This window comes from Cyphomyrmex costatus, unplaced genomic scaffold (assembly GCF_001594065.2).
Source record: "Cyphomyrmex costatus isolate MS0001 unplaced genomic scaffold, Ccosl1.0 scaffold167, whole genome shotgun sequence".
NCBI lineage: Eukaryota > Metazoa > Arthropoda > Insecta > Hymenoptera > Formicidae > Cyphomyrmex > Cyphomyrmex costatus.
This window is the reverse complement of record NW_017275684.1, coordinates 259,356-270,873: the sequence shown is the minus strand read 5'-3', so window position 1 is coordinate 270,873 and position 11,518 is coordinate 259,356.

Here is an 11,518-nt window from a genome sequence, read left to right as displayed (position 1 = left end):
GACAATGACCAGCAGCGAAAGGTGAGGAAGATTTGCAAAGGTGTTTAATCTTGTTATGAGAATCAACTATAATGACGTCTAATTGAGAATGCGAGAGGCCTGCGTAGTGAGTAGGACCAAAGGGTACTGAAAACAATGAGTAATCGCTAATAATATTTTTTAGGTGATTTGATTCAAAATTATTGACAAGAAGATTACAATTTAAATCACCAGAAATAACAATATTTTTATAAGTTGAAATATACAAATTTAGTTTGTGACGATGCACCCCCCCACGCATCGTCCACGGCATTTATAACCGGTCGGACGCCGTTGCACCGCCACGCGGTGCAGCGGTAAGGGCGCATAGCGCCCAACAAATTAATAAAGCATAATTCACAGGGACAAGCGACAGCAACCGATACCGAGGACCGCCGAGTCCCGCCGAGTCCCGCCGAACTCGCTCAACGCGCGGAGTTCCCCACCACTCGACGCTTTCAGACGCCGTGAAACGTCGAAGCGACGGGAAAGCGCGAGGCGAGCCGGAATAATACGAGCGCGACGAATGTTTCAACATAAAACGTCACGCTCGCGAAAAATAGACACATTCCGCTTCCAGCTCCGATCCGAATCTTATCTCCGAAATCCAGTATAGTTTACCAGCGACAAGAAAACCGAGTTAGAGAGTGCTCTAGCCCGATCGAGGTTTCTCGATAGCTCGCGAAATAAGCATTCCTTCTAGCACCGCCAGGCGAGAAAAAGGGATAGAGATTACCCTATCTCTGTCGGGAGTTCCCGACAGCCAACCCGGTGCGGGTTTTCGACTCCGAATTGACGCCCGGGGTAGAGGGTGCTCTGCCTCCGCCGAGGGTTCTCGGCCGTCAACCCGAGCCGTGAATATTCATCACGTATTCTGCCGCTACGATCGACCAACTATAGCCCGGGGTGGAGTGTTCTCCGCCTCTACCGAGTGTTCTCGGTCGTTGGTCATCTTCCGCGTAAAAAGACATAAGCCGCGACCAACCGCGTGCACCTCGCGCTCTTAATTTTTTCTAGATCGTTTGCCGTCTAGGCAAACGATCCAGAAAAAAAGCAAAGTAAATACAGGCCGGCCTTTAAACGGCTCGTTTCAGTCTCGCGTCACAAGGAGAATATCTCCGTTACAAGCGAACACACGTATGCTGACACCGAACGTCGACGCACACACACATACAAACACACACAGTCCGATTGCCAACGTCTGTCATGCCGTGCACAATATTGTAAACACACGCACATTTAACTTGTAAGACGTTCGCCGCAATATCCGCTACTATACACACGCACACTCCGAACACGTACATCATTTTTATCACCATAAAATCATACTGTATATAACACTCATTTCTCGTTAAATAAATCAACACTTTGTTTTAATATTCTTATATCTGAGATCTTACTTGCACTCTCCCACTGATCGAACCTCTTTCGAATCCTGCGACGTATGGTCCGACGAGCTGCACCCGCGCATTCGAAAGTTAGGTCGTTACAAGTTTAATAAAAATTTATTTGTTCTATTTTTGTTTAATAAGAAGATCAGCGAAAAGCTGGCCCTCTGGCCGTCGATACATGATAATAAATAGTAAATTATGTGCAGACGATTTTACATCGAGGAAGAGGTACTCTAGAGAGGTACAGGCAGGTTTACGCTTAAATTAGATGAGCATTCCAGTTAGAGTAAGTTAGCGATTTATGGAGGTAACATGCAACACCCCCACCTTGGACGAAACGCGATTGCTCATCTACTCGGATTGCGCGGTCATTTTGCACAAAATTATAATTTAAGATTTCTACACAGGAGGAATCAATGTCTGGCGTAAGCCAAGTTTCCGTAACAGCTAGTATGTGGGTTGAGCAGTCTGAAAGCTCAATTTCAACATCGTGTAGATGAGCACGAAGCGAGTTTACATTTACACACGAAATTTTTACGAAAGACGAATCACATGTGGAGACATTAGTTAGTGTATTACACGGTTGTAGTCAGACTATTTTGTTTAAATCTAGCTCGGTCGCAATTAGAATTTCCTCGAAGCCTCCATCTTTTCGAACAAAAACATAACCATTACTGGCCCACAAGCGCCTGTAACCAGCATTTTTTGCCGCAACTTTGGCTTTTTTCAGTAACTTATAAGTGAATGAGGGCAGGAACTCGTTTACATAGATAACTTTATCGGCATTGCTCTCATCCGACAGTTCTGGAAATATTTCCTATAGTGTTATTTTCCCCAACTTCCGCTTCGCATTGACAACAAAATTCCGATCTTCGACAGATTTAAAGTGAACCTTAATGGCGAAGTAACGCATCGTAGGAATCTGCCCGACAGCAGTCGAGTATGACGTTGACGGGGGTTTGAATTCTATTTTTTGGACGCTTAATATGTCTGTGTACAGTCCAGGCAGTTTTAGGTGTTCAAGGACACGGCGGATAGTATCCTGATACGGCATCGAGCAACTGCCCGGAATGCCGTTTATGATTAAATCGGCTGTAGGCCGAGCAAGAGCATTAGATTGTTTCATAAAAGCAACGTCAGCTTTTAACTCATTGTATATAATTGTGTTTTGCTGCACAGCTGCTGAAAGAATAGCCAAATCTTGGCGTATGGTAGCGGTATCATTATGAACTTCTGCAATATCACTTTTCAACTCACTTCTCAGATCATTAATAGCTGCAAGTACACGCGCGAACGGCTCATTCGAATTATGCATGTCTAGCATCGCAGGTATACACGCAATATGCACGACGGGTAGTACAGAGATAGCTGTAGATAGTCGAGACGGAGCTAGTACCGGCTGACGAGTATGGGATGAATTGGAAGGAGAGGAAGAAGAGAAACTCGCGGGTAGGGATACGCACGTATCTACAGTGGTCGCGGCGGGGACGCACAGGGGAGGGAGATATGACAGGGATCGCACACAACATACGAGCTCCGATTTTCCGCGTACGTAAAGACGAGCGCAAGATTCATGAAAACATTTGTCGCACACGGAACATTTGACAAAGTTAATAACGCGCTTATAGCACTTTGCGCAAATTACGCTATCAGCTGCGCTATTGTCGGATTTACCGGTGGTTTTAGTTTTCGGCATCTGCTGTGGACGTACCCTGATGGCGCAAATCAACTCAGCTCGACCGCAATGACAGGCAGCAGTCGAGGCAGGCGGCTGACATCTTCAATCACGTCACTTCGGCGAGCATGCGCAACCTGTGGTCGATTTAAGGTATGCCGTTGACTAATGCTCGATGAAAACCACCAAGAAAATTATCAGATTCCAAAAAGGCACACCGTGGACTTCACAGTTGATGTTTACCAAAAATTTTATGCTGGTAAGGTTGTCCACGACTGTTGCACCTTCTGAAAAGAGTTTCTCGCCCCGGAGAATAAATACTTATTGAGAAAAGTAATGAAAATGCGGAGCAAAATAATACACGTCTGTAACGTCTACTCACCACAAAGAGAGAGAGAGAGAGAGAGAGAGAGAGAGAGGGGGGGGGGGGAGTGTGTGTCGTGAAAAAAAATTAATTTAAATTAAAGAATAACTCTATGTCCTTGATCGCAATGAGTGCCCCTCGTGTTCGTTCGCGTCGGACGGTGAGTGTGCCGCCCCTGCTTACCTTCTGTTCGCGGAACGTAATTAGCTAACTTTATGTTTTAATAATTCAAAAAGTAAGCGTCAGATAAAATTTTGGTAAAGGAAAAATCGTCTCAGAATTCAATCAGGAACACGTCTTTGCAAGAACACGGGGTCGTTCTGAATCACCCTGTATACCAGTGCCCGACATGATATGAACACGCAACGCGCACACGCATAATCGTACACGCTCGGATCGCCACCGCCCACATCTGTGGCGAGCAGCAACGAGCAGCAACGAGCCACAACGAGCAGCAACGAGCAGCATCGAGCAACACTAATCCGCACCGCGCTCCCTGACAACTTATCATTCAGACGCAAGACCTAATGTCCTCGTTGAGGTGGAGTGCTGTGGCGACCGCCACCAAAGATCTAACGGGACTCGCGCCAATTCTCACAAGTATTAGAGACACGCGAAGTCCCTTCATATAGCACCTCGATCTAAGGCAGACTCCCATTACGATGCCTTACTGACGAGTCTAGTAGTGGGGGGTCGAGGCGAAACGCTGCAGTAAGCGAACGTTGGCCCTTGCTGAAAACCTAAGAGGCCACAAGGTGTGTCGCGACACCGACATCTGTGGGCCGTCAGGCCGATGTACCCAACAGCTTTCTCCTCAAGGAAATAATCATTGTGAAAACTTTTGGTTAACGTTCAGTACAAGGTACAAGTCTTCTAGGAGCCATTCGGTTTCGATCGGGCCTACTCGAAGTCGGTTGATTAGTCTGAACATTGCACAGTGGGCCAGGATCGACAAAAAATGGGCAAAAACCAATGAGTTTTTAAATGATTAAATAGTTTTCTTTTCAAATCTAGATACCTTAAAGCACCCGTACAAGAAATATTGAGAGTTTTATGACTCTTATTATATGTATTACTAATACCGAAACTGAAAAATCTCGAAGATTATATGTACAAATTGAATTATACAAAAATGAATATTTTAGAAGTTAATTCTTAAAAATTTATTATAATCTTCTTATATGTTTTAAGTACACATTAATCTATGAAAAAAAGCTGGAAACAATTTTAGGCAATGCATAATTTTTATTCTAACACATCTAAATTTAAAAAAAATATATTTTTCAGTAAGGTAGTATCTTGCGTTTAATGTCTCCCCGTGTCTCCACCAGCTAAAAATAAACTAAAAATACCATTTGTTAACTTGAGATGTCTACTTTAATAAAAACCTGCGCACTTTTGCGCATATTCATATCCTATATAAAAAAAAGTCATGTAAACGCGAGAAGTTTGCGTTTTCGATCGAAATGTATCGCTCGTATTGTTGACCCTTTTCCGCGTTCGTGATTGGTGGTCGAAGTCGGCGATCGAGTGCGCGGCGAGTTCAGGCGAGTCATACGTGTCAAAGGGGCGCGCGCGTAGCGCGCGCAGTTTTATTAATAATAGATGAATAAGTGGCGCGCGCGTAGCGCGCGCTCTGTCTTGTGCTAGTTCTATTGTTAAAACTAACAATAAATTATCGTAAGGCATGGAAAATTATTCCTTTATAAGTTCTCAAGTTGTTAGAAACATTCTAAAATGGTGCAATTTACGAAGAGAGAAGTTTAAAATAAAAATAAAAATAAAAATTGTTTCGTAATTTTGGCCACTTTTTGAGGATCCTGGCCCACTGTGCATTGTTCCGAACCTTGGTCGGCAGTAACAGGAGATATAAAAGAGGCTTCTGATAAGAGATCTACCTCTGAATAGAGAGGAATGTTTCGCTGAATAGTCTTTGGCGGCTAGTGCTGATAAAATGTCCAACCGTCATCTTGGTCCTTATGGGGCTCGGAAGAGAGGGACCCGCCTTTCCAGATGTGGTTAATATGTCGGTCGATGATCTTGCCGTCATTCATCGAGGCGTACCGAATAGTTGGTATTTAATGTGATCTTGGTAATGATACTTTGTTCCCTTTTGTTCTTACGGGTTAATATCATCACACGGTCTCGAAAATTGCTTCGTCATTGCTTGTTGCTTAGCTGATAGTCCACTGAAGCTGGATTTGGAGTGTTCTGTTTCGGAAGTCATTTAATAAACGGAGAGTTCATACGGCATCCGAAAAAGAGATTAGCTGAATCATCTTCAGAGATCAGCTCGAAAGCATTTGAGCAAAAGATAGCGATAACTGTATAGAAAATCGTACAATTGCTGTTTCCAATTTGATGGATCCTTAGCGATTACTCTCTTTACGGTATCCAGAAATCCAAGAAATCTCGACAAAGGTCGACAGTACGATTAGCTGATATTATAGTCATGATTGCGACGTCGATGAATTTAGAAAGCGTCCACGAAGATAAGCAAATACTGTCCATCCATTGGGTCAGCGTAGTCTAAATGTACACGTTCCATCGGGCATGTAGGTGTAGGCCATGGATTCACGAAATACTTTTACAGAAAGTTTTTGGTTCACAGCGCAAGGGTAGCACTGGTAAATAAAGAAGACATTAGATGTCTTCTGCCATTTTAAGCCAATACATATTCACGAGCGAGTTGTTTGGTTCTACAAATTCCTGGGTGACTTTTGTGAAGAGCGACTAGGATCATCGGTCTATGCTCCTCAGGGATGACAACTTTGTCGCCGAGGAGTAGCGTATCATCAACGGTACTTAAATCATCTGCTTGTCTCTTGTAAGGTTCTGGATTTACTTTAGCTTTTCAGCTCTGTTTGACAGCTAGAAGAACAGAGCGTAAGAGGGGGCATTCCTTGGATGCTAATTTGAGTTTATCTTGGAGTTCTTTGTCGAAAAAATCGACTGAGAGATTCTTTATCTGAAAAAGCTTCGACTCGACATCACGGATATACTTGTAATTCTTCGACGTGTCGTAACGGAAGTTATCAATTAAGTGAGCGTGCGTCTGCTTGGCTAAAAATTTGAGTGCATATACATTCAATCTTGAAGTCATACCCAAGCAAACGTATTTATTGCTCATCGTTTAAGCCGGGCTGCAGTGGTTGGTTTGAGTCCCTTAAGCCCATGGCACATAGAAAAACGTAAGGCCGTAAACGTAATCAGTAAGCAAATTAACCAATCACAGTTGAGAACAATAAGCAATTCACATGCATTTGTTTTCACGCTCAGTCTGGATATTCACGGTGGCGTCCACGCGGACGAAATTTTCACGTAGGCACGTGTTTGCACGTGTTTGTATCGTTCAGGAGATATTTGAGGTTATCGTTTAAAATGGGACACCCTATATTCTCATTTTAAGAATATACTAATTTTTAGATGATTATCCTCTTAAATTAAGAGGATCATCTCAGCGCTTATTTTAGAGGAAAACATACTATACGTAAGTGGGATATTCTTAAGTTAAGAATACAATTTTTTCGGTGTAAGCAATTACCGCAATATAAATGCTGTCGGTTTGCAATATAAACTTTCTACCCCAGACAAACTTGTGGAACTGTTCTACGGCTGAAACGAGAGCGAGCACTTACTTTTTCAGCTGGGAGCAATTCCACTGGGCATCAGTGAGACTTTGAACCATATGAAAGACAGCGCAGCGTGTTGATGACCGTTGGAATCGCGTTGCAAGAAAACGACGCCGATACCGATAGCGAAAGCGCAACCAGAGTTTTTGAAGAATCGTAATGTTCCAGTAGAAGAGAGCTCAGCATAACTTTCTTAATTTGTTCGAATAAGTTGTGAGGTTGATTCCAAATCTAAGGGCGATTTTTGCGAGTGAGTTCTTCTAACGGATGCTTTAACTGGTGTAGATGAGGAATAAATTTCCCGTAGTGACTCACCATACCTAGGAAACTTTGCATCTCTGAGACGGAGGTAGGTAGGTTTCGGCATGTTGGCTATGGCACTGGTGGCCTCTAGATCTTATGAGTTTATGATCCATTCCATAGATAGATAGTTGATTTCTTTCAAGGCGAAACGGCATTTATCGACTCTGAGTTTCCATCCACTTGCAGACGTTGTAAAGTACCGTGCAGGCGGACATTGTGTTCTTGTTGAGAGGAGCCTAGGACTACAATGTCGTCCAAATATGCATACATTTCACGGAGATTGGAGAGTGTCCAGAAGATCCATAGCCTGTTGAAAGATAACTGGGGCGGTTTTAATTATGAAAAATAGACGTTTAAATCTGAAAAGCCCCTTCGGTATTGTAATGGTTGTAATGTCGCGATGAGCTTCGTCAATTTCTGATTGGAAGGACGCGTTACTGAGGTCCAATAAGCTGAAGTAACAACCACCACGCTTTGATCATTCAGCTTTGACATGACGTTTTCTATTGTAGACAGCGCGTGCTTGTTGTCCATGATCGCATTATTGACTTCTGTTAAGAAATCGACGCACAGATGAAGTTTCCCGTTCCTTTTTTTCGCGATGACGATCGGCAATGACCAGTTTGAGGTTTCCACACGTCCTTTAATACCGTTGGAGACGAGACAGTTCCTCAGCGAGTGGATCTTCCATGACGAATGGGATCGGGCGACATGGCGTTTGCACCGGACGAGCGTCACTTGCAAGATCGAACTTTGCCTTGAAATCGCAACACGTGTCTAAAGGTACCATTTCATACTGACGCTTGACGCTCATTTTTAGCGTCAAAATAGATCACGTGATTAAAATTAGTACTTGCTATTCGTCAATTCTTATCACGTGATTTGTTTTGACGCTGAAAATGAGCGTCAAACGTCAACATGAAAAGGTACCTTAATTCTTCAGCGAATAGTTTCGGAAAACGATGGAGGACGTTATCAAGGTACACGTTGTGATCTGACGCGACTTCGCGATTGACTGTACCTGAGGAGTGCGCGAGCTGTTCGTAGGGTGTTCGAAATAGATAAATACATTTTCAGATACCAACGATGCACAGACGTTTTGTGCACAAGATACGGAGGTAGTTTGATGCAATTTTACTAACGGCACGAACCAAAGATTAAGGCTATCAATGACGTTTAGCCCGAATAGGTTTACATTGTCACGCGACGTCATGTAAATATTACCCATACGATCGAGAGCACGAATCGTGCAGTAAAATCTGCCGATAACGTCGAGCTCTCTACCGCCGACGTGTTCAACGGTGACGCTCGGAACGAGTTTCGGCGAACTATACATCCAGTCTTTCTTATCGATAATTGTAATATCTGACCCTGTATCGTATTGAAAAGTTACAGAATTATCGAACATGGACGCTATCATATCGACGCTTACCGATCGCTGGGAGCGAGTGGATTTTGATGCTATTAGGTTTAGTGACTGTTTGATTATTTGACTGTTCTGCGCTCGCGTGATTTTTCAATTTTTCGTGATTTGTTATGTACTAGAGCGACATACTTTCGCGATGTAACTTTTAGTCAAACACTTATGGCAAATAGAAGTCACAGAAGATACAAGGTTTGTTTGCGTCGTACGCCCCAACATGCTCCTCGCGCTCCAATACGTTCACCCAAAAAAAAATATTCTGCCGTTTAGCGGTTCCGTGTTAATATCAGCGGATTTTCCATTTATATATGACCTCGAGAGGATACTCTTCAAAGTAGAGGAATTTCGTTTAACCATTACGGGTTGTGTGGATTTAAAATTGGATTAATAATATCCCTCTTAATAATAGAAGAATCTTCTCCTAACTATTATGATAACTTTGAAATAAGAGGAAATACAAGAAGTATCTTGTATATCCTCTTATTTTAAAAGACTATTCGGATTATTATAATGTAATTTTCTACAGAGGAATTTATTTTTGATCGTAGCTCATGTATCCTCATTTTTATAGACGAATACGTGTTATAAATACACGCGCCTGATTCATTTAAGATTTTCTGCTTAGAATAAATGTTAAAAGGAATTCCCCGCTTATCGGAAGAATTTTTTTTTTTGGGTGTTCATGTCACCGGAACCAGTATGGTGACTAGATGTTCGCGTCGCGTTAGAGCGTATTCCATGGAACAATTTAGATCACACTCTATTTGCCTCATCTCAGAAGGTGGTGCTGTTGGGGCATAATAACGCGAGCATGCGTAATAATTGAGAATGTGTTAGATTTTTGCTGTGAACAGATTTCCTAACCTGGTTAATAAATTAATGGTTAATAAATTAATATTTCGACTTTTTCAGCAGTTCCCTTTTTTTGTGAAAATGTATCAAAGCCTAATTTCATCAAAATCGGTGAGCAATAAGATTGCATTCTTGAGTATTCATAGTACTTTATCCTCATAATACTTTAGTTACATTTTTCTTATTTATATGTAATTAAATAGTTGTCTGAATACTGTACTGTATTAATATTGTCTATATTTTTTAAAAATAGTCTGCAACAAAAGAAATCAATGATAATTTATCCTGCAATCAGGAAATTATAATGGCACATCCCACAAGTGTTAGTTCTTCAGCTCTAAAATTACATCTATAAAAACAATACCTAAAACGATGATTAAAATAAATTAGGTCTCAAATTCTTGCTTCTGTTGTAACTCCTACAACAAACTCGACACAGTACCTTACCACAAGTGTACCACTGGATTTTTTACATAAGTCAAGTTCTTCCAAATTCCAGACTGTAACCCATAATGAGAGTCCTTCAACAAACTCTAATTCTACTACAAGCTCTATGCAGCATATGCCTGCAATTGTGCCTTCGTTGGATTTTTCGATTATAAATTCAGATAATGAAAACGAAAATGCTGTTTTTAATGGCCATTTTATTTGGGACTATAAGATGATAATGTTGTTTTTCACAGAGTATGAACAACATGAGGAAAAATTGAAGAAAAAGATATATCAAAGTAAAGAGGCCATTCAAGCAATAGCAGTCATTTAAAAAAAGAGGTTATGTGAATGCTTCTAAAAATCACATGAAAAATAAATTTAAATTGTTAAAGAAAAAATGGGACAAGTATATTTCAAGGACTAAGGGAAAAAACAGCTCTGGAAAGGACATGAAACCTCTTTCATATGAAAAGTAAGTTTTTAATTTACCTTCTGTTTTGTGTATCTAAAGACTGTGGCACATGATACTTTTTTTCTACTGGATTGCCTGCGTTTTAGTATATTATTAGAACTGCATTACATAGAACGTAAAATTTCTATTAATTTGTCGAAACAATTAGCAAAAAAACATGCATCACATGCTACAGATTTTATTGTAAATATGATATTTTTTAACTGAATATTTATAACTAATAGTTAATCAAGTTACTCATTCAATATTTTTATTTCCTCTTATTATTTCTACAGTATCATATGTATTTAATGAGTAATTAATGGAATACATATCTGTCTTTACAGAGAAATGATAAGCATATTTGGAAAAAGTCATAGTGGAATGCCACCTTTTGTAGTTGGCCGTAAAGAAATTATTTCTCAGCAAGACATTTTGCAAAAAGTTAGTCAAACTTTGTCTGAGTAAGTAATAATAATGTATTGAAAGTTATTTTGTTGTTACTTTTACATTGTAATTTTTCAAAACGGTGACATTAAGTGCTATAAGGTAAAAAATTGCTTTAAAAAAATTAATTAATTCTTCAGATAAGTAGTATTAATTTCTTTAGATAAGTAGTAGTTAATGTTTTTTGTTATAGGAATGAAAATGAAGAACAGTCTTTTATCGAAGCATGCTCACCTCTTTCGCCGTTATCAACAGTTAGCAACATACCATCATCGGTAAATAGCGATGAATCATTCACGACAATTAGGAACTGTTCATCTTTAACAAATACGAAAGCAAAAGTGCGAGATGGCAAATTAGCGCTTACTCTACAATCGGTCAAGGAATCAATATGTACTATTCTCGAAAGAGAATGCTTTTTTCGATGTTAAACAAGATGTACGCACAAAAATGTTGACAGAGCTTCAAAAATGTAATGAATTACAAAAAGAACGGAATATCTTCCTGCAAAAGCAACTTCAGATACTAGA